General features: G+C 39.4%; 1 long non-coding RNA gene across 3 annotated transcripts in view; it reads left to right on the forward strand.

Annotated features, from left to right (window-relative positions):
• The window catches only part of LOC142406792 (uncharacterized), a 63,828-nt gene extending 44,704 nt beyond the window's left edge, over window positions 1–19,124 (forward strand). For 2 of the 3 annotated variants that reach the window (XR_012774700.1, XR_012774699.1), the window contains exons 3-6: window positions 11,845–11,942; window positions 13,638–13,662; window positions 16,007–16,123; window positions 19,051–19,124. This is a non-coding gene — a long non-coding RNA (uncharacterized LOC142406792). The remainder of the gene's footprint in view (window positions 1–11,844; window positions 11,943–13,637; window positions 13,663–16,006; window positions 16,124–19,050) is intronic. The other variant, XR_012774701.1, reaches the window with a different exon arrangement.
• The last annotated feature ends 3,453 nt before the right edge of the window (window positions 19,125–22,577 follow it).

Raw genomic sequence — 22,577 nt, forward strand, 5'->3', positions numbered from 1 at the left:
ATGAGAATAGCAACACCAAAAGAAGTGCAACAGGCCCCAGTGAGGTGGTTCAGAGAGTTTGTGTTATGTGCCTAGGCAGCATGCATCTTTTCAAAGAATAATTCACAGCACTGGAGAGGATTTGATTCCTCATTGTGGAGCTACTTAGAGCTAGCTTGCATGAAGTGCCTCTGTGAACATAAGAACATGGTTAAATTTCCATGTCATTAAATCTTGCACATCATATGATTCCATCCAGTCACTGTCTAGGACAGGGCTCCACTCTTGGTAGCATGGCATCTAGTTGAGTCTTCAAAACACGGTTGGGAGAGGAGGACAAAAGACCAGTCTTCCACACACAGTTTAATAAACCTAGTGGTGGACCATCCAAAAGGGAAACCTGAAAGTGACACTTGGCAGAATACCTGGAAGTTGGGGAATGTGGGTGAGACTCCACCAGGAATGAAACTGCCTCTTTGGACTACAGGGGAGCTCAGCTGGGAGAGAGGCACATTCTTGTTCAACCTGAGGAAAAAAAAACCAACAAACCCCACACTGTTTTTGTCAGAGCCTGAATTCAAAGGCTTAAAACACAGGAACTTTCAGGACAAAAGCAAAGTGTTTACTGACATTTTTTTCTTATTGGCGTTACTTTTTCCAAATAATTTTTGTGAAACTGGAGCCTACATCCTACCTAAGTGACCACCTAACTTCTGAGGCTAGCACTTTGCCCTTGCATGCATCTGGAAGGTATGATTATATAATGCAAAGATTACTGATTTTCTTTTCTGTTTTGTATATTTTTTTATATCCTCAAGTGTTAAGAATATGACTCTAACTTCTCCGCTGAATGATACTTGTGGTTTAGCTCTCCATCTTGGCGTCTGTCATCATATAATCGGGGATTATGTGGCAATAAAATGGCATTTGATCCTAGATCTTCAAAATAGAATATCTTCATGCCAAATGTCTCCTCAGTCCTTACCCCATCATTCAGAGAGCTTTGCTGCTCCATTGCCAACTTGTCTTTTAACATAATGAGATGTGATTGAAGTGAGTTATTATTCCCTTCCTCTTCTTTTCTACCACACTGTCAAATACTACCAGTGAAGGAGTGAATGTCATGAGATGCTGACTACCTAAGTTAAATTCAGACCTTTTAGCAATAATAAGGCTATTACATGAAATATTAGATCACTTCCTGTTACACTAGGCAGCAGCCTTTTCCAGAAAAGAAAACATTTATATTTCCAGCATAAAGAAGTGCTCACAACATTTTCATTTAGTCTCACGGTATTGCAAATACAGCACTAGACTGACAGATGAGCCTACGAAATAGCACCTGGCCACCTACCTTAACTCATAAACCAGCAAACTGCAAGCATTAAAAATGCCATCGCCTTGCTCTCCTGGCTTGAGCTGTGAAAATTGTAATTATGTGGGAGCCAGACCAGTCAGGTTGGATGATGTAATTTTGTAGAAAAGGAGACTGTAGTAAGATAGTTCTGCCAGTTCTCTTTACAGCCATTCTAGTGCAGGATTTGCATGTAAAATGAGTGCTCCATAATTAATAGAGTAGTACAGGTCAGGATATCTGGGACCATAAGGGAATGTGGTGCATTAGGCATGTAGACATCCCAAAGCTATATTTCAATCTGCTTAAAGAAGAAACAACAAAAATCTTACGACGTATGAGGCCAGCTGAATAGGGGACTGCAGTCATTTGTTTATGTTATAGTTATGTCTCTTCTAGAATAAAGGTCTGCTTTTACCAAGGTACAGGCGTTGCTTCAGTGAAAGCACCAGGAATGAATGTACTTTGTTCAGTATAGCTGTGCTGCTGTTTTATCTCCTTTGCGCTTTTCCGTATTGTGACATCTGCCTTTTAGATATCTCCTCCACAGTACATATTGCAGCCTCCTACAGCAATGCTTTCTGAGAGATTTTGCTGAGGTAATTCTAAGGTAGTTTAAGCATCTTTTGGAGAGTTATGGGAAATTCTGAGATAAATTAGTATCCAACTGGATACTAATTCTGAGATAAATTAGTATTTCAACTGGAACTGTTGAAAAGCACTGTTGAAGATTTGGGGAGATATACAGTGGGAAAAATCACTGGAAAAATTCATCATAACCAACTTCTCTTTTGTGCAGAAAGGATCTGTGCAAAGGTAGTGTTAACTGAAAGAATATTTGTTTTGTTGGACCACTAATGTCCTTCATTTTGCCTGAGAGAAGGGAACCATAGAGTGGTAAGACCTCTGATATGTTTTTTTTAAATTATGTGTACATGCAGAACCCTGGTAGGTTGCATAATTCTCTCATTCTTGTTCCCAGGTATATCCTCTTAATGCAGAAGGACTTCACATCTCATGTTAGCTATAAACAGCTTTTCAACTCAGAGCTCACGGCAGTACATGAAATGAGTAAGATCTGTCCATGGTCCTCACACTTAGCTCTTTCCAAGGGTGGTTTCACTTGCAAAACAACCAGCACGCTCCTGCAAAGCAGTCTCTGGTTTTAGCTTTGAAATCAAATGTTCTCCATCAGATGATAAGAGGTAATACCATCACTTACATTTCAGTGAGATGTACAAAGAGAATTTCTGCAATGTTTTCACGTCAATGAGGAGATGGACGTAATACAGTACAACATCCATTGGAACCAAGTGCAGTAGTTATGAGATGGTGTATGTATGACTTTCATCAGGATAGTCCTACTAACATGGCTAAGCCCATGAAAGGTCACTGAAGAGCTTCCATCCTCACCATAGCTCTATAGTTGACTAAGAACTGTTATTGAAGAAAAGAAAGGAATTCTTTTTTTTGGGATGGATGTCAGAATGTAAAAGACATCAATATACAAAACATAGCTACTGTGTGGTTATGGGAACAGAAATCCTGGTTCTGACATGATTCTAAGCAAGTGAAAATACGTGAATTGGATAATGCCTACTGCTAATACTACAATGAAAATTACATTTGCTTTAAAGTTATAAACACAATTAAGTTCTGATTGCATCACATGGTCTGTGGTGGCTGTTAGGGGCTGACCAAATTTTCCACAGCCATGATTTTTATTAATTTAGTTGGAGCTAGAAATTAATAGATGGCTAGACAAAAAGGGTAAAGTTACCCACTATGTACTGCTGGAAGATATACCAGGCTTGCTACAGAATACAGAATAAAGACCCAGAAACATGGGTTGACCTGAATATATTGGAGCTTCTATACATGAAGTATTCCAAATGTTTTTGCAATTGCTCACTTTGATAAGCTTGTTGGCAATACTTAGTTGATGAAAATCCAGTGACACTTTGCTTATGGTGATTCCTAAAATAAACCCAAACTCAGCTATGGTGTAATCTACATGCAACTATCGATCAAAAGTTTTTGCTTGAAATACTCTTCTTTATATGAAATTAAGTCATATTTCATTATTCTACTGCCTATGATTGAAAAAGAAAGATCATTTCACTTAGTGTGAATTAGTTAGTTCAGGAAAATGTACGGAGAATGCAGCCTCACTGTATAAAATAATTCAGATTGTACTGACTTCAAGAAGCTAATACAATATAATAAATCAAACCTATACTTCCTATTTCCTTAACTGAAAAAACTTTGTAGAGAAACTAAGTTTCTTTCTCCCAGAAGAGCTTCCCCTGTGAGGTTCTTCTTGTTTTCTGAGAGTTTCCAGTTGCCTGAATTAGTTATAGCATACTCACTGTGAATATGAATTCTTCATGTTACAGTTAAAGTTATTTTTCTCAATTTCATTCATGAGATATAGCAGAAAGCTAATGATGACTCCAGCCATTTAGATTGCTTTTCTTTGGAGTAAGTTTGTGTTATTTTATATTGGAGAATAAGGAAAGAAAATTACATTTGTTTCGTTGACAATCAAAACCAAACAAAGACTTGTTGAAAAAGAGCATATCTGAATGACAAGATACTAAATATGTGGAAAATATGTATTCTAATCAGTAATAAATTATGTATCCATCCAAACTCAACTCATTTCACTTTTCCCTTTAAAAGAGGTGAATGACACAACGGTGGTAGATCAGTGTAGGTGCTGAGTAAAATTGTTTGACAGTGATACTCCAGTCTCCAGATTTTTGGTTTAGTGTTAAATGAGAGCATCGTTAGAGGTGTGTTTTTAATGCTCATTATTCATTGTAACGAAAGCAATATGTTTAACACCTAACTCGGTTGGTATCATGAACCTTCTTTTGGTTTGTTTCATTTTAAAAATAAGAAAGGTGAAAGATTTTTGTATTCTAAGACAATGTTTTTACACTATTAAATGTGTATCCTAGCTTTGGACTCTTACTGGGGTTATTTAACTGAAAAATTAGGAGACCCAATAAAGTCACATAAAATAATTAACGGTTAAAAGAAGCTTCTGTGTACATTCTGAAAAGAAAAATTACCATTGATTTAGCAGGATTAAAGAAACATAGAGAACTGCTGTTTATATAGTTAAATATATTACCTATAGTTACGACACGAGATTTTTTTAATGCTAAGGTTTTTGAAAGGGATATGAAACCTTATGTGCCAGGGTACAACTCAGCCTCTAGTTAGCAGCATTTAGGAAAAAAAATTCTTATAGGCCAGTTACTTCATAACTATCACAGAAATTACGTAGATATGCATGTACACCTAAACTAATCTCAGGCCTGTTCATGCAATCTAACCACCATCGGTGGTAAGTTCTTTCCTTAATTTTTCTTCAGGAAATCCTCATATTAGAAGGACTATCATCATAATATAGTTCTTAAGTATTTGAAAATGGATATTTAAAATTCCTCCTGCTAGTGGAAAGATACATCAGGTTTGGGCTTTCTCTGTTATAGCTGCATATGTCTTTGTTTTATCTTCAATGACATCCATGTGGATGTTTCCTGAAATAAGCGAATCTATTGTGCACTTCTATTTTGTACTTAGGATATATGAAGACTATATAGGAAATTAAAGTACATATAGGACATACAAGGATGTGTATTGTAGAATAGTCCAGTGCTGCCATAATTCTTTCCCCTGTCTAATCCCTTGTTGCTCTCTGTCCCTATTTCTGACCAATCTTTCTAAAGCTGAGGTGAACTTCCTGTGTACCACTGTCAATAACCGGAATTGTTCTGTTCCTTAGACTCCTGTCTGTGCTTCTCCACAAAGTTCTGAAGTGTCATAACTTTGTTTATAATTTATTGTTTTGCATTCAATAGTCCTCTTGAAAATGTATTCATATAAATACCACTTTCAGCTACCTTATATTTTGACTGGGCATGCTTGGATGAAGACTGGCTTAACCAAACAAAAAACAATTAACCAGACATTCTTTCAGATTCCCAAAGAGATAGGTAAGAAAAGAATCAGAGACAAGAAACTATGAAGAAGGGAAGAAGCAAGCCCTACTTATAAGCGTCATTCTTTTTAGGTGTTTGGTGCCACTCCACCCAAGCTACCAGTTCTAGTGCTGACAATCCATCTCATGATTGTTTATGTTCTGAAGTGTTTTTCAAAAACTGCCTCTGAAGTATGTCATTTACTAACTCTACTAATTTGCCTTTTATGGTACAGCTGCTTGCTGAGTTTACTCCTGCACCAATAAGCAAGAACAATGCTGCCGTTTAATTCATTCTGTGAAAAAAAGGAAGAAATTATATTGAGACTCTTGTTGAATTGAATTTGAACAAAAAACTATTTATTGACATTCCTAAGTGATCTGAAGGATTAATTAGTGGGAAAATGGCGCATAGAAATTATAAATAAGAAAAAGGCTTCATTTCAGCTTATAGGCTATAATACTTTTATTTCCACTTCTAAAGGAAGCTTCTGTAAGGAATTAACCTCTGTATTGACATTTTTCAGTCCACAAATAGGTTTTAGGTTACACTTAAATGAGGCTTGCATTGCTGACTCTGGAAGTTAACTAGTGAATGAGCAATTCAGCAGAAATTCATAAACATGAATGTTACAAGTTCCAGGTATCATATTCTTGTTAGAAAAACCTCAATACTTACAATTTCTCCAGAACATTTTTTTCCATAATTGACCTTTAAAATCATGACAGGGGAACAAAGCATTGGCTGACATTTAAGGTGAAATAGGAGGATTTCCTCATATTTTATTACTAAGTTTGTTTTTCTTTTATTGCAGACTATGGGAGGAATAATTTGTGTCTGTTTTTAATCAACCAGTATCGGCACGGAAAATTACTAAGGGTGCCACTTCACTGGAAGTGGAAACTGTTTGTTTCCTTTTGAAAAAAACATAATAATTTATAATTTTCAGACAGGCACTCAGAGAATGGTATGATAGCAGTGATCTACGCTTTTTTAATAGCTTCAGAATTGCTCCATCCATGTGTGTGCCTATTTGAGAATGAAAGGAGAATTTGTGGCTCAGTTCTGTGCCTTGCAGTTGTATTTGCTCATTTTCTTTTGGGAAATGGTCTGTTCTAGAGTTTCGTAAGGATTCCCAGATTCGGCACTCTTGTCCAAAGACAGCGTAAGAAAAAGCTGGAAGTAAAAATTGTTGTGAAAAGTTAGGCAGACAGTATGAACATTTAGTCCTGGGTCTCAGATCACAGGTAAAACTACTCTTTTGTGTAACAGCATTAATTATATGTGCTATCAAAATCTCATTTATGGGACTCTCAGTCATAAGACCAACTCATGAGTTTTTTCCTATTAATCCAGTTCTCAACATCTGGGCTGTTGGTGCACATAGGCAGAAAACAAATTACCTAAACAGTCCGTGTGGAATGAATTGAAGAATAAAAGCATGTAACAATAAAAATGGTAGTCTAAACATCTCAGCAAAAGAGCAGGACTTAAGAGTACAGTTAGTTGATGGTTGCTTAGACAAAAAGCAGTAAATTAGAGGCTATAAGTAACAGAACAGTTACAGGCTTTGTAATAACGTCCTGTAACACAATTTTGGAGGCAGTGGTTTACTATTATTACCTCTAATGACCAGACTCTATATAAAGAACAAAACCTGAAAAGCACACTATACCTATAAATTTAATGAAGCACATTTAGTCTACAAACACACACAGACAAATGTAAACGGCCGTTTTACGTATAGTAAAACAAGGAAAAACAGAGAGGTCCCGAGACAGAAGAGTGAATCCAAAGCTGAAGTCTGACATACTTGAGTTTATTAAAACTCCCCTTCGTGCTTGTCTCGCAGATAACACGCGCTGCCACCTGAACCTGGAGCTAAGTCTAATTCACACACAGCAGCTCATTTCTTTCGTTCTGGAGGTTACTAGTTAGAATTCATTCCTGAAGCTGTGCCTGTATGTGTGCATGCGTGTATGTGTGGTAAGGTTTCCTCTTTTCCTGGTCCTCAGAGGAGTTTAAGTATTGCAGATCCTACTTGCAGATTCTTCAATCTTTGTCTCAAGCTGTACCACCAAATAGTCTTCTCTCTGGAAGTTTCTGCTTTGTGGTGCCCAGAAATGACTAAAGCTTTGACAGCAGGTTTGGCACCACTTCCAAAGTCAAGATTTTCTCTTCCCAAAGAATTTAGTATCTCCCTGGATCTGTGGCCAGGAAAATGGGTCATATTATACCTTCAAGTTGCTTTCCAGTTCAGAGGCTCACCTGATGGCTTGTAAGACATGTCAAGTTCTTTTTTTACTGAATGTGTGAGGCTCCCTGTATTGTTTTATGCGATAAAGTGAAACTGCCTACTGATGGCTCCGTGACTGAAATGCTCCCGTGAGCCAGCTGAGGTGGCTGGCAGCATGGAGCTGTGCACTGGGGAGCAGCCAGGGCACGAGGGCTGGTGGGAAATGCACGCTGTCCTGTGGACGCTGAGCAGTGCTGTAGTCCCACTTCTGCTCTGGGACCTGACCACATCAAGTGTGTAGAGTCGGTGGGTCTGTGCCTGGGAGATGGAAGGAGGTTGCAACATATCCCAGGGAAGAACCGGGTGTTGTTTGCAGCTGAGAGAGAGGTCTGAAAGGGCTGTGCAAAATGATGGGGAAAAAAAGAGCTCCTCCCATGGAGAAAAGCTTGCTCTCCAAGAAAAGCTTACAGGAAATTAGGGCAACCATAGGGCAGTTTCCTCAGAGAAGCTACAGACCCAGCAGCACCCTGCAAGGTCTCACCTGATGACTCTGATGCCCTTACCAGGACTGATTTTCTGGGCAACGCTTCTCCCTTAGTACATTTTAGTCAGTGTTTTGAAACACGGCTACCATCCTCTAGGTACAATTAGTCATGGTGATGTCTTGCATTGCTGTTGTCTCGCTGAAGTGAGCTGATGATCTCACTCGGTGACCATAGCTAATACAGCAGGACAGCTGCCCAAGTTGGGCTGCTTTAGCTTTAAAATGGAATCCTGTGAAACAAGGAAATAGTTGATGTAAAATATAGCTTTGTGCCTTGTCCTCTGTATTTAAGACACTACATAAACAGATGGTTTAAATACGGATAATGCAGTAATTCTGGATATATTTACCAGTGTGCTTTACTGAGTGAGTGCATGCTTATATTGTGTGCATGTGATCCCCAGAATGGCAAAGATGTCTTCTCTTCATACAAATCATGGGATCTCTGACAACTTGTCAGAGACATCCTCTTGTCTAAAACCTCTCCTTTTTCTGTGCACACAAGTTCAAGATGTGGTGCAATTCAATCATATAAACACTTTTGTTTGTTTTATAGAGCCAGTGACAGCACAGGATCTGAATTGTTTTCCTTTTGAAATGAAAAAACCCCCAACTTTCTTTCAGCTCTGTTACAGTAAATTGTTCCTTAAGTGCCAAGAAGGTTACGATAGATGCCTGAACATTTATGAGGAGATGCGTTCTAAGTACATACATTCCTGAGTGGGAGCAGATTAGCATAAACACCAGCAGTTTATCACGGCATTATTGCACTGGAGAAGATTTTTTAAATGTTTTTTTTACTGACAAACAGTATAGCAAGAATGAAAGCCAGATGGCAACATTTCAGTTTAGTCAAGAGAAGATTTCCCATAACCATTTATTTAAATATTTCATTTGATGCAAGGAAATTATTAATTGTTCTCTAAGTAATGAGCTTCAACATTAATCACTTCTTAAAATCTGTCTTTGATTTTCCAAGAAACTATATTAATGCTTTGGGTTAACATAAAACAATGAATTTTTTTTTTTTATTTTCCATTATACAAACCCATGATTTAATCATTACTGATCTCTTTATTTTTAACTTGATTTTAAAGCTGTCAAACTATAAAACTTGTACAAAGAAATAACTAACTTTATAGAACTTTACAGGGAGGTGACATAGTTGGTTACAATTTAGTCATTTCAATAAGACAATAGTTCCATTAACTTTGAAGGCAGCTTGAAATCGTGCCTGCATAGTACCTGCTTCTGAATGACAGGAACTCAGTAGGTGAAGTGCTCCAGGACCAGAACATCTCTTCTGTTTCTTTACCAGGCTGAAGGTAGTTTTTCTGCTTCCCTACCTTCAGCAACCTCCACCATTCTCTGAGAAGGGGATGACTAAAGTGGGAGCAGAGAGGAAAGAGGGAGAAGGGAAGGTTTTGCCTGCTCTCACACCTTCCCTTCTCCCCTGACTGTATGACACCTTGGCACATGTAGCAGCCCTTTCCTAGACTGTGACTCAAATATATTTTCATTTAAAAATACAGATAGTTGGGAAATTGCATCATCGAGCCCAGGGGGCAACCTCAGGTTCTTGGGAGCAGCAAGAAGTTAATGTCTTGGAGCAAGACTAGCTAGTTTTCTAAGTGAGCCTCTGCTTTCCTGGAGACCCAGGTCTCCACAAGAACAAACCTGTAAACATTCTAAGCAACAGAGAGAAATCTGTAGATTTAGGTGGCGTGTGACTTCATCACAATTTGTCACCAGTGTTTAAGTGAGGATGGGATGCTCTGAGAGGTGAGTTTGGAAAAAGACCATGAGAAGGAAACAGGCCACCTTGCTGGCTTAATGCCCTCCCTGCCCTTGCCATCCCCCCACCCCCCACAGTAAATCCTTGCAGACTATATATTCTTATCACTGCTGGAGAGCATGGTCAGAGCTGAGTGGAGAGGACTAATTATTAATTTGTTTTGGAAGTATTTGTACTATACAGGACAAAAAAAAACCCCATCTGCTGTTATTTTGTTCCTTTTTTTTGGTGGGATATGTGTCTGTGTGTGAAGTACCCCTTGTGCATTTGCACTTAAGAGCAGTGCTTCAAGAGCATTCTCCACCTTAAAATTCATCCTAGTGCTTGTGTTTTTTTAAAAATGAGACCACTCTGTGACAATGTGGGTGGCTGGCTATGTCATAATCCTGTCATGCACTTGGGTGCCCAGACTGCAAAGAATCTCTTAATTTTCAAGCAGGCAGGAGAATTTCTTTACCTGAATGGAAAGCAGGCTGCCTCCTTGGCTCTGAAAGATGCCACCCAAGTAGGCTGAGAGGAAAAGCCCAGTAAGCCTCTCCTTTTAACTCAAAATTGCCTCTTGACGAACCATTTGATTTTGACTTGTATTGTATTGTTGTGGTATTTCTGTTCCAGAATATGGAATACTGTGCTGTTATTAAAAACATGTTAGCAGAACCCAGCAGTCGATGGTACAGGGGAAGCAGTAAGCAGAGCAGGCTATCAAAGAACACTCCGAAAGTCAAATGTGCTATGGAAAGTAGGCGTGTTTGAGTATGTGATCCTAGGGAGTCTGCTGGGCTGCTAGACAGTTTGGGGAGCAAGAAATGATGGGAAATAGGTGGGAGACAGGCTTTGACTGCTACTAAACGAGTTGATCCAGATGAGTGAAAATCCATTTTGCTGATAAGATTTAACATGTGTTACAACAGTATGGCAAACTTGCTGGAAAAAAGCCTGCAAGGACGTCTTATACTATCAGCCTACAAACTCTTTTTTGGTCAAAGCCAAGAAAAAAGTTGCCTGTATATTCCAGCAGGACTGTATCTTGTCTGGGGCTTGACTGTGAGAAATCCAAGCTATTGAAGTTGAAAAAGAATCTTTTAGCATTTCTCCTTCAATAGTAAAGGAAGGCTAAAAGCTGTGTGATGGCTGTGTAGGTGGATAGATCTCTGCCAGGTGGATAGGGTGGTTGGTAGTTCTCTACGGTTTTGAAAGAAGCATTGTGAAGTGTCTATTATCATTTAGATATTCTTTTTTTTTACTCCATTAGTTCTGAGGAACAAGAGTAGCTCTCAAAGCGATAGGCCAGGTAGTTTTTATAGGTTCTGGTCTTCTCTTTCGGTGGTCAATTCAAGTTCCTCTAAGTCAGATAAAGTGAGTGGCTTTCCTAGTTCTCTAGCTGATAAGTGTCCCAGAGATTTACTGTTTGTATTTTATTTACAATGAAAGAGGAGAGCTGTTTGAACTGACTGGTACTTCAGTGAGAAATGGATCCAGTGAATTAACTGACATGGTTACACAGATTTATCCAAATTGAAGGAGTTTTAACAATATACTGGAATTCTGTAGCGTGACAGTGAGTTATGCATTCATTGTATCTGAGCAGTTTCTTGCAGCTTCAGCACCGTGCTTCTTTGTGCCCGTTTTGCATTGCTATTTTTCTTGCATGAAGACAGACAGACCTTGCAATGAAATATCTGTCATTGCTGATTCTTTTCTATCCCTTCCTTTATTATGCCCCCCCAAATACTTCTATAAAGACTAGTGCTGATTTGACAGGGAAGTGACTTTACTACATGTGGGGAGTTGTTGGACATCTATAGTTTGTCTGTGTCAACAAAATAGGATCATGTCACTTGAGTTTACTAGTTCTATAATAGATATTCCCCATTAACTAACTTATTTCTCTAAACTTCTAAACAAGTCAGATAACCTTTCCTGTAATTTGCTGTTTGTGTGCAGGTAAAATGATGTCCCATGTGTCATTTTAACATGCATCTGGAAGTCTCAAATATTCTCAGAGAAAGCCAAGTTGGAGCATGATGGAATGTCTTTAAAAAGTGAGTTTTCATTCCACTGCTGAGGCAAACCTATTCGCTTCTGAATACTCCTCACGGACATGGAGCAGCATGGAATGAGACAGGCAAACCTGAAGCAACAGCAAAACACAACCTTCATGATAAATGTAGAATTGCGAACCACTGGAATATAGTGCCAAATTATCATTTATGTTGCACTGTGACAGAACACTGTGAGGCAGGATAATATTGCCAAGCATTAGCAACAGTCAATTCCTATGTGAGGAATTAAAAGTTAAGTTGAGAAATTGTTTGCATCTGTTCAACATTGTCTATATTCATATGGCATTTTGTCTTTCAGCTATAGTATGGCAGTATTTTCACTTAAGAATTCAGCTAATTTTTCAACATATGGATTGTGTGTTGTCATCTGTGTTATTAGACATGGACAGATAAAACCAAATTTAAAAATGGTCATTCACTTCGACCAATCTTACAACCTTTTTTTGACTGCTAATGACATAATTTAACTGCCAAGAAATTAGTGGATACTAGATATTTTTAAGCAGTGGGCACAAGTATTAGAACTAGAGATGATTCTTCACTTACATGATCATGAAACGCAGAAGCAATAGCCTTACAATTTTTACAGTCGATCACAACTTGGCCACCTAATTTGAATTGAAGATATGTGTAATCAGTTCAGAGAATAAACTATTAGAATATGCTAACTGAATAACTGAAATAGATAGACTTAAGGTAATTGTAAGATGGGAAGAAAAATTCCCAAGAAAAGTAACTTTGGAGTAGGTTAGGTACTACCTTGAGAGCAGTGAGTTATACGGCACAGTGGTAAAGGAAACTTGAGTGGACTCTGAGAGATAAAGTTTGTAAAGATGCCTTTCCATTTAGGAACGCCTAATGAGTAAAGAGGAAGGGGAAGAAGACAGGCAAGGAGATATGCCTCAAAAGCTGCAAAGGATCAAGAGAGATAGGGAGAAAGAAGGAAAGCAGATAAATAATCTTTGACAGCCATTTAAAAAAATGCATTAGGGGATAGATGAGTGGGGCACAGCGGTAAGCATTCTGGCACAATGCTGCACAGGGAGTCCTGGAAGGTGTTGAGAGTGTGAGGGAGAAAAGTGAGAAAGCATTAAACTGATAATGAGGGAGTGAGTTTTGAAAACAAGGTGGATAACAACATCGGAATTTGGTGCAGAAATGGGAAGTGGCAGACAGAAAACAGGAGCAAAACAAGCAGCTTTCTGAGGTGACAGTGGTACATTTGCAAGACAGCCAAGAACATGGAATTAAGCATAGTGCAGAGAGCGACTCGTAAAGTAGCAGCAAACGTGGTAGCTGAAACTCCGATGAAATAACAAGGCTGTATTGATGAAGAGCTGACAAGAGAAGAGGGGATAATCTATGATCTTGAAGGATTCTATCGCAGTAAGGCAAATAAAGAGTCTCAAGGGTCATGAAAGGAGATAGGCTAAAAATCAGCCTTAAGCACCCATAGAAAGTAAGAGATAAAACCAAGTAAATTATAGGAGGCCATTTGTGAGATTTACTTTGCTTGTAAAAAGCATAATTTTTTTAATGTAGTGAATGTGTTGCCTACAGTAAACAGTAATATTAGTCTCCTGAGTCTTGTGGCTATTTTGACAAGATAAAATGTTTATTTAAAAATTACTATTATTTACTTTAAATGGCAGTATATTCTGGCTTTGTCTTTAGATGACTTGAACATTTTCAGTCTGAGGTAAGTACAATCTTTATCGTAACATTTATTTTTTACTTCTTTTTTGTATGAATCCTTTTTGAATTGTTTCATGAATCCCTGCAGCAGTGATTGTAATGAAGATCATATCTCCACTACAATGACCTTTATTACAGAAAAAAAGTTCAATATTTAAAATCCTCCATTCCAAAAACCATTATGTGGTGGAATGTATTTCTAAGTGGTGAAATACTATTTTCACTTGCAGATTATATATCCCAAATTACATTCACTTAATTTTTAATTCCTGTAATTAATGTTACTAAAGCAGTTTAAAAGACAAACATTGTGGTTCTCCTAGTTAGTATCATTAACATTGCTTTCACTGTAGAATAAACACATTAGAAAAAATTAAGTGCAAACGGGTGTAAATGGGTCCTATTCCACCGTTCTGTTGATCCTAAAATGACTTTAGGTTTGCTTAGACCAGAATTTAATTTGGTCTATTGATATAAATGTTTTTATGAAGTGAATTGCACATGAACCAGAAAAACTAGGCAAGGATGCCAGAAGTATGGCAACCTCCACTGGGTGCATTGGTATCCAGAATGATATCATGGTAGTGAGTACATAATAAACACCTAGTTAACCGGTATAAACTAACTGACACTGCATGAGAACAGCATATTATATAGCATGAAGCCAATGATGGAATGATGTAATAAAGGATCAAGGATTAGATAAAAATATTGACTTGACTATTAGATATTTGCAACATTGCCAAACTCAAAGGCTCAGAATGACTGTTTTGAATTTGACTTAATCATGGTATCTTTTTTAAGAAATGCACACTGTATTTCTAAAAATATTTTTATTTTTCGGGTTGGGGTTGTTTTTGAGGTTTTGTGTTTAGTAAGAACAGGCCACATTTTGAATTTTTTTAATGCAACCATTATAGACTTAAAACTTCATTTTAAAAAAGATGAGAATCTTCTAGAACCCCAACACTCTCAGAGCCAGGACTTCAGGTAAACAGTGAAACGTTATGAAACTTGCCATAAAATCTTGAAAGCTTGCAGCACCACTTGTGAGAGACATTGTTTTCCATATATGCATTCAACTTTTTAAAGTATGGTAATACCAACTTCAAGGCTGAGGTACAGGTACAAGCCCTGCAAGCAGGGACATGTTGTATAAAAAAATCAAATAACCTCTGAATATGGCTGAGGGTAAAATTAGTCTGGGCAATGGAAGTCAGTGGAATCTTGTTCATGCTTTGTGGCTTGATTGGACAGTCAAGGGAATATGTAATATGATATATTGTTATGCCTGGGATTAGCTCTATTTTCCTTTTATTTTACTGTCTCTTCAAATTAAACCTCTGCAACTTCACTTTTTCATGTCACTTGTTCTAGTCAAGCCCAAACAGAAGAGACTTAATCTAATTGACACGTATACTAAAAACATGTGCTGAAAGAAAAACTAGACAGTCAGCATTAATATTACCAATTTACAAGCTCTTCTGCTCTGACCCATAGTAGATCCCATAGAAATCTTTGTAAATGACTCTGGGTAATGAAATATTTAGAAATCACATTACAGAAGTTGCCAAGAGGGTGGGATGTACCCAACATTTAGTTGTAATTTTCAGTAAATTTATCATAGTGCCCACAATTGTACCAGGGCTCTGAGTGTAATGTAACCACAAGGAAATCCACAGAGGCCTGCATTGAGGTTTTTGGTTTGGGTTTTGGGGTTTTTTTTGTGTTGAGCTTTTTTGTTACATGAATATTTGAAAAAGACATTGAATTCATTATATGCTTTAGCAAACAAGTTTCCAAGAAGGAAAACTTGAAAATACCTCGCTATTTTATTGTTAAATAAAGTAACTGGGGGTAGAGGGGGGCTGCACAAGAGCTTTTGACAATGGTGCAGAACAAGGAAAGCCCAAGAATATTGCATGTTTTTACCACCAGCTATATCACCCACCAGCACTAGCCACAAGATCCTAAAGGATCAGTGACTTCACACTTGACCACCTCTCACCTAGCTAGGGAGTTACTGCCAGGCAGAATCTACCTCATCCAGCTAAAAGCCATAGAAATGCAAACTTGCACAATTTCTCTAGGATTCCTTCACTCTAAGGTGTTGAGATTGCTAGTACTGAATCACAGGCTTTTACTACTGTGAGGAAGAGGATCATGTAATTGGCAATACAGTTGTAAGTTCTGTGAGTTGGCTTCTAGAGAGATGAAGAACAAAGGGCTAATGAATCTACTACAGTTTTATATTATTCACATGTAAATAAGGGAAAAGAGGAGTTCATTCAGACATGTTTTATTACTGGGAACACAAAGACAACTGTTTGTTCCTGTCCCTTCTCTAGAGGACAAGTGCCATAAGGAGAGGATCCCTGAAGGAACACTTCTGGAGGGTATGTGGCTTTATCCAGTGAGGAAAGATGCTAGTCACTGAAATTGTGATCAAGAGAAAGGACTCTGAGGTAGCAACTTTTTAATATTATGTCAGTGATTTTAACCAAAGAAGTCTTTAATGCAGGCCATTCACTTCAGGAGGAGTCAGAAAACTCAGTCCCGTAACAGCTTAATAGACAGATAACAACTTCAGAAAATGCCTTTTATTTCTTTCTCTGTTCTTGGTGTTCTTGAGGGTAGAAGCACACTGACTGTTGGTGCCTCCAATGCTGCTGTAACTGTTTAATGGAGAAATAACACACTTTTTACTTTCCAGGATAGCCAGTGCAGATCACAAGAATACATTTGTGTTTAAAAGTCCTTGCCAGCTAGGGAATGTAGCTCACATCATTGGTAAGAATGATGATAGTCAAAGTAAAAAACAGAATACAACCTGGATTTGGATTTTTAATGTATTTTTTAATGAAAAGAAAGAATTCTTTCTGCTTCATCATCTGCATAGTCAAAATCTGGGATTTATTAAGGCATTAAATATGAACTGGGGTTTTTTGTTCAACATCTTTTTCCTACTATTTCCATTACTCTTCAGAATAAAAGGCATCCTAAGGTTGTTCAAAATTGAAAAATTATGAATTATAGCCTGTCTCTTCTTTATGGAGTAAGGAGATTAATATTTAGCATGGGGGGGGCATGGGGGGGGGGGAACAACTAATATAGTCCTTCTTAATTGCATCTATATTTATAGAAAACAACAAAAGTACTCTAAATGAACTACAAAAACATTCCCTTGGCCTGTTTATTAAAGATAAAGTTCTATGTTTAAGAACCACACATTAAGAGCCAGACATTGGGTTTTATTTCTGCAAGAGCTGGTCCAGTTATTTCTGATTAGTTGCTGAGACATTTTAGAAACTATCAGATATATTTATCCAACATTTGCTTGGCTGACTCTCAAGGAGAGGATCAAGAAAGGAAATGGAGAACACCAGTGATAAACTATTCCCAGGAACATTGTGAAGCTGGCAAACTCTCAAAATCATGTTTTACTGAGATTCAGATGAACTGCATATTATGTATAGTCTTTGGAAAATGAGCTAGATTAATGTATTCTGTGCTGTGGTCCCTGAGTTTAAGATGAAATGTGTACTGAATCTGCCATGCTTTCTGTCATTTTATTTGCTGGTAAGCAGTTATAGCATAAGATGGCTCCAAACAAATTTGTGAAATTAAAAGCCATACTTCTTCTGGAAGTATGAAGAACAGACTGAATCACCTGAGCATGCTTGGCTTGTTGAAAAAGGCTGGCTCAATGATGTCTACTTGCATAATTCTGATTTTTCTATTTATTGGTAACTTACCTGGTGCTGTTAACATAAGAGCTAACATCATTTTTATTGCCAGTATGTATGTAAATTTTCTTTCAAGAATGTCTTACTAAAGTGGTTTTAGTAAATTTCTTGTAGCTAAGTATTCCAAAAGTCTGCCTTTCTCCATACACCAAAATGCTAGTCCCCTGTTTCAGACAAATTACCTCTTCACCTTCATGCCTCCACAGAAATGTTTTTATGGTATGCTTAATTCATGTTTTGCCACCAGATGCCCACTAAGTGGGTAGAAATGTGATACTAGGGAGAAGTTCCTGTTGCACTTATTGCATGACAGATAATATAGTTTCAACTAGAACTATGACTAGTGACAACAGAATTGCCTCTACAGAAAAATTAGGAAAAATTTTTATTTTCCTATAAGTAAATTGTTATTTTCCTATAAGTAGAAAAGCATCTATTTTATCTACAACACAGCAAAATTATTTTAATCACTAATAGAATCTGTAACATAATCTCTAATATAGTCAAAGTGACATGAAAGAGATATAAAACAACTTTGTTGTGGTAATTATAGACACTGAAATACACATTCTGTTGCTGAACTGGTCAAGACTTGCTTCAAGCATGGTTCCACCACTGTCAAAATCTGAAGTAAAAGGGAGGACCATGAAGATTGAGACCAGCTTCATCCACATGCTATGTGTCATTTACAATATCAGATCCACTTAAAGGAGCTGGTGTGTTAGATTATATGTTGCAATTAATTTTCAATTAACTTTATTTCATATATAAATGAGCTTCTTAGTTGCTACAGCAAGTTATTTATGCAAGCTAACATTATAAAACAGAAAAGCCAGAAATTTCCATGAACTAGTAAGTCAAACTTTCTATGCTGCTATTCAGCAAAGAGGCAGCTTTAAGCGAAACACCTTATTAAGACAGGTACATTTCATTGCTGAGCTGTCAGTACGGAAACGATTACATTTCACAAAATAATCACACTCACTGGTTTTTCTTTTCTGCAAATTTCATACTGCTCTTGAGAGGTACCCAGAAGCCAAAGCAGTGGCATTTCAACAGGTCATTACTGTAATGCTATGTTGTTTAGGAGGTTACAGGTATGTGCATATTGTGGATGGGAAAACAACTACAGAATAGATGAGCATGTGTGCTGGTTTTGCCTAGGATAGAGTTAATTTTCTAATTAGGGAAAAGAAGGGAATGATACCTGTGTATTATATCAAAGGATGGGAAGGAGGGTGGTGGTTAATAAGGTTGTATTGGATGAGCATGACATAAATGGTATGGAATAAGGGGTGCAGAATGTGCTGGTTTTGGCTAGGATAGAGGTAATTTTCTTCATAGTAGCTAGTGTTTGGGGGCTGTGTTTTGGATTTGTGCTGGAAACAGTGTTGATAACACAGGGATGTTTTCGTTACTGCTGAGCAGTGCTCACACAGAGTCAAGGCCTTTTCTGCTCCTCACCCCACCCCACCAGCGAGTAGGCTGGGGGTGCACAAGAAGTTGGGAGGGGACACAGCTGGGACAGCTGACCCCAACTGACCAAAGGGCTATTCCATACCATATGGCGTTGTGCTCAGCATATAAAGCTGGGGGAAGAAGAAGGAAGGGGGGACGTTCGGAGTGATGGCGTTTGTCTTCCCAAGTAACCGTTACGCGTGATGGAGCCCTGCTTTCCTGGAGATGGCTGAACACCTGCCTGCCCATGGGAAGGAGTGAGTGAATTCCTTGTTTTGCTTTGCTTGCGTGTGCGGCTTTTGCTTTACCTGTTAAACTGTCTTTATCTCAACCCACGAGTTTTCTCACTTTTACCCTTCTGCTTCTCTCCCCCATCCCGCTGCGGGGGGGAGTGAGTGAGCGGCTGTGTGGGGCTGAGTTGCTGGCTGGGGTTAAACCACGACAGTCCTTTTTGATGCCCAATGTGGGACTCAAAGGGTTTGAGATAACGACAGGTGTGATTGGAATGCGCTAGATCGAATTTATAGCTGTTATTGCTGTTTAGCTATTAATCGTCAGGCTCCTGTGCTTGTCATGGGGCTTGCTTGCCTTACTGTATATTAGAGTCTAGGGTTCATTAGTGGCTGCTTTTTGCTTTCGCTGCTTGCTGTACTGCTGTACTGCTGATCATCTGACTCTGCTGTGCCTGGGAACATTTTGATAACAGCCATGGCGATGTGCCTGGGCTGGCAGATGGCCAGGGCATCGCTGCAGTTTGTGTCCTGCTGTACTGGAGAGGCTGGAACTCCAGTGTGAACTCGAGTCGAAGGGACTGTGACCTGTGGATGAGTCCACGCAGGAGCAGGACACTCCAAAGCGTCTGTGGCTTTGAACAAGTCCACACCAGAGCACGTACATCTAAAATGTCTGTGGCCATGGTTATGTCTGTGCTGCAGCAGGTATACTTCTGAAGGGATTGTGGCCCAAGGTTAAGTCCATGCTGCAGCAGGTACACCTTGGGGCATCGGTGGCTGTGCATGGGGTTGTGCTGGAGCACCTCAGGGCGTGTGGCCATGAGTGGGCTCACGGCAGAGCAGGTACACCCCTGGAGAGACTGCAGCTATGGGTGGAGCCACACTGGAGCAGGTTTGCTTCTGGGGGGACTATGGCTGTGGGTGGGGTGCGCTGGAGCAGGTGTGTCTCTGAGGGCATTGTGGCCCGTGCGGGGGGCTGCGCTGGAATGTGTGTGCCTCGGGGTGACTGTGGCTGTGGATGGGTCTGTGCTGCAGTGGGTGTGCCCCTGGAGAGACTGTGGCTCATAGATAAGGCTCCACTTGGAGCAGGTACACCCCTAAGGGACTGCAGTCTGTGGATAAGTCCAAGCTGGAGCAAGGGCAAGGGGAGGAGTTCATTGCAATGTTAAACCCAATGATCTGGTCCGAAGGGACCAGGGGTGGAGATTGTAATGGAAATAAATACCTTTAAATTGTTGTAACCCATGATTTGAGTTGCATGTTACAGGAGTTACTATAGCAGGAACCACCTGAACCAATGGAGGACAAGCCTTACAAGAAGCAGTGAAAGTGCAGCAGTGACCCGACCTGAGCTGGCTTTGGTGCCCAGTAACTCCACGCAACACACCACCTCTCCTGTCCTGAGTGACCACCATTACCAGATGGAGCCCAAAGTCATGGACTAAATGGACTCAATGCACATTTTGTGGACATTTGTGGACATCTTAGGGGCATTTTATGGACATTTTACAGGGGTGGTCCGTAGACAAAGGGAATGATATCTGGGTATTACATCAAAGGATGGGAAGGAGGGTGGTGGTTAATAAGGTTGTATTGGATAGTGTGAGACCTGAGCATGACATAAATGGTATGGAATAAGGGGTGGAAAATGTGCTGGTTTTGGCTAGGATAGAGGTAATTTTCTTCATAGTAGCTAGTGTTTGGGGGCTATGTTTTGCATTTGTGCTGGAAACAGTGTTGATAACACAGGGATGTTTTCGTTACTGCTGAGCAGTGCTCACACAGAGTCAAGGCCTTTTCTGCTCCTCACCCCACCCCACCAGCGAGTAGGCTGGGGGTGCACAAGAAGTTGGGAGGGGACACAGCTGGGACAGCTGACCCCAGCTGACCAAAGGGCTATTCCATACCATATGGCGTTGTGCTCAGTATATAAAGCTGGGGGAAGAAGAAGGAAGGGGGGACGTTCAGAGTGATGGCGTTTGTCTTCCCAAGTAACCGTTACGCATGATGGAGCCCTGCTTTCCTGGAGATGGCTGAACACCTGCCTGCCCATGGGAAGGAGTGAGTGAATTCCTTGTTTTGCTTTGCTTGCATGCGCGGCTTTTGCTTTACCTGTTAAACTGTCTTTATCTCAACCCTCGAGTTTTCTCACTTTTACCCTTCTGATATTCCCCGCCATCCCACTGTGGGGGGGAGTGAGCGAGCAGCTGTGTGGGGCTGAGTTGCTGGCTGGGGTTAAGCCACGATAGCATGATATAAACATGAGAGAAAGCAGAGATATCTTTGGCAAAATGCAGCTCATGACATAAGGAAAGACCAGAAGACTGGTCACTCCTAAGGAGACACAGCGCATTCAGTTTTGTGAGGTTCCTCTTGATTTCATCATTCTTTGTGTAAAAAAAGCAATACTGCAAATAATATCTGTGCAAACTATTGAGTTTTGGAGTGGATTAGAATCATAAAAAAACATAAAAAGCCCCCTTTTTGATGTGTGGAAATTGAATTTCTATGTTTTTCTACTGTGGGATCCTCATGAAGAATCAAAAAAGTCTGTGCATGTCTGGCTTTGGGTTTTGCCAACACGCACTGCATCTCCAACCCACTCTTAAACCTATCAGGAGCTTGAATGCATATCTTGGCCTGGGCTCTCTGAAGTCAAACTATGTCTCTGTTTCCATCTGGGATTTCACCAGGAAGTGCTTGAAGTACCAGGCTGTAGGCTGATACGATGAGATTTGCAGACCTGAGAAATTCAGATAAGCCCATACAAGCTTTGAACCTCCAAACCTTTTGAAGTTTGCTTGTCATGAAGTGTAACTCCACTGCTGTCTGCTGTCAGACAACATTGAAATGTGAATGGAAACAGATCTCTGTTTTGAAAAGCTCCTGTGGGTGGCTTAAGGACAAATGAATAAATACAACTATATATGGAAATATAATGTCTTTCAGATAAGTACTCTGTCTCTCTGCACACTTGAGTATTTTCCTGCATCCATGACAACAACAAAAGCTCATAAAATGAGTTGATTTCCTGCTCACCCCTGCATTTTCATTGCGGTTGATCTGACGCAGTGATGTGTTCTTTAAACATTCATTTCTCTATTTACACAGTCAAGCTATTGTTGTTTATCATTTTCCCATTAAGCTGGTCAAGGGTGAATATTTGAGGGGAAAATCCAGCAGTAGCCAGAAGTTGCTGCAGTAGAAGGAAGAGTGAATAACTGACAGGCATTGACAGGGACTCAGTGTAGAGCAGAGCACGCACCCAGCCCATGAGCCTATGCCAATTTTTCTAAAGTCTGTCAGCTCTGACTGCTATGTGTAAAGGCATAGAGTATCATGAGACCTGCTATCCAGAGTTAGACTACCACCCTGTTTTTAACAATGACAAATAGCAGATAATTTGGAAAAGTATACAAGGATAGGGAAAGTTTAGGGTGATACTTCCTCTTGCAAACCTTCCCACATTCTAATAGTCTTTG

This window comes from Mycteria americana, chromosome 2 (genome assembly GCF_035582795.1).
Source record: "Mycteria americana isolate JAX WOST 10 ecotype Jacksonville Zoo and Gardens chromosome 2, USCA_MyAme_1.0, whole genome shotgun sequence".
Lineage (NCBI taxonomy): Eukaryota > Metazoa > Chordata > Aves > Ciconiiformes > Ciconiidae > Mycteria > Mycteria americana.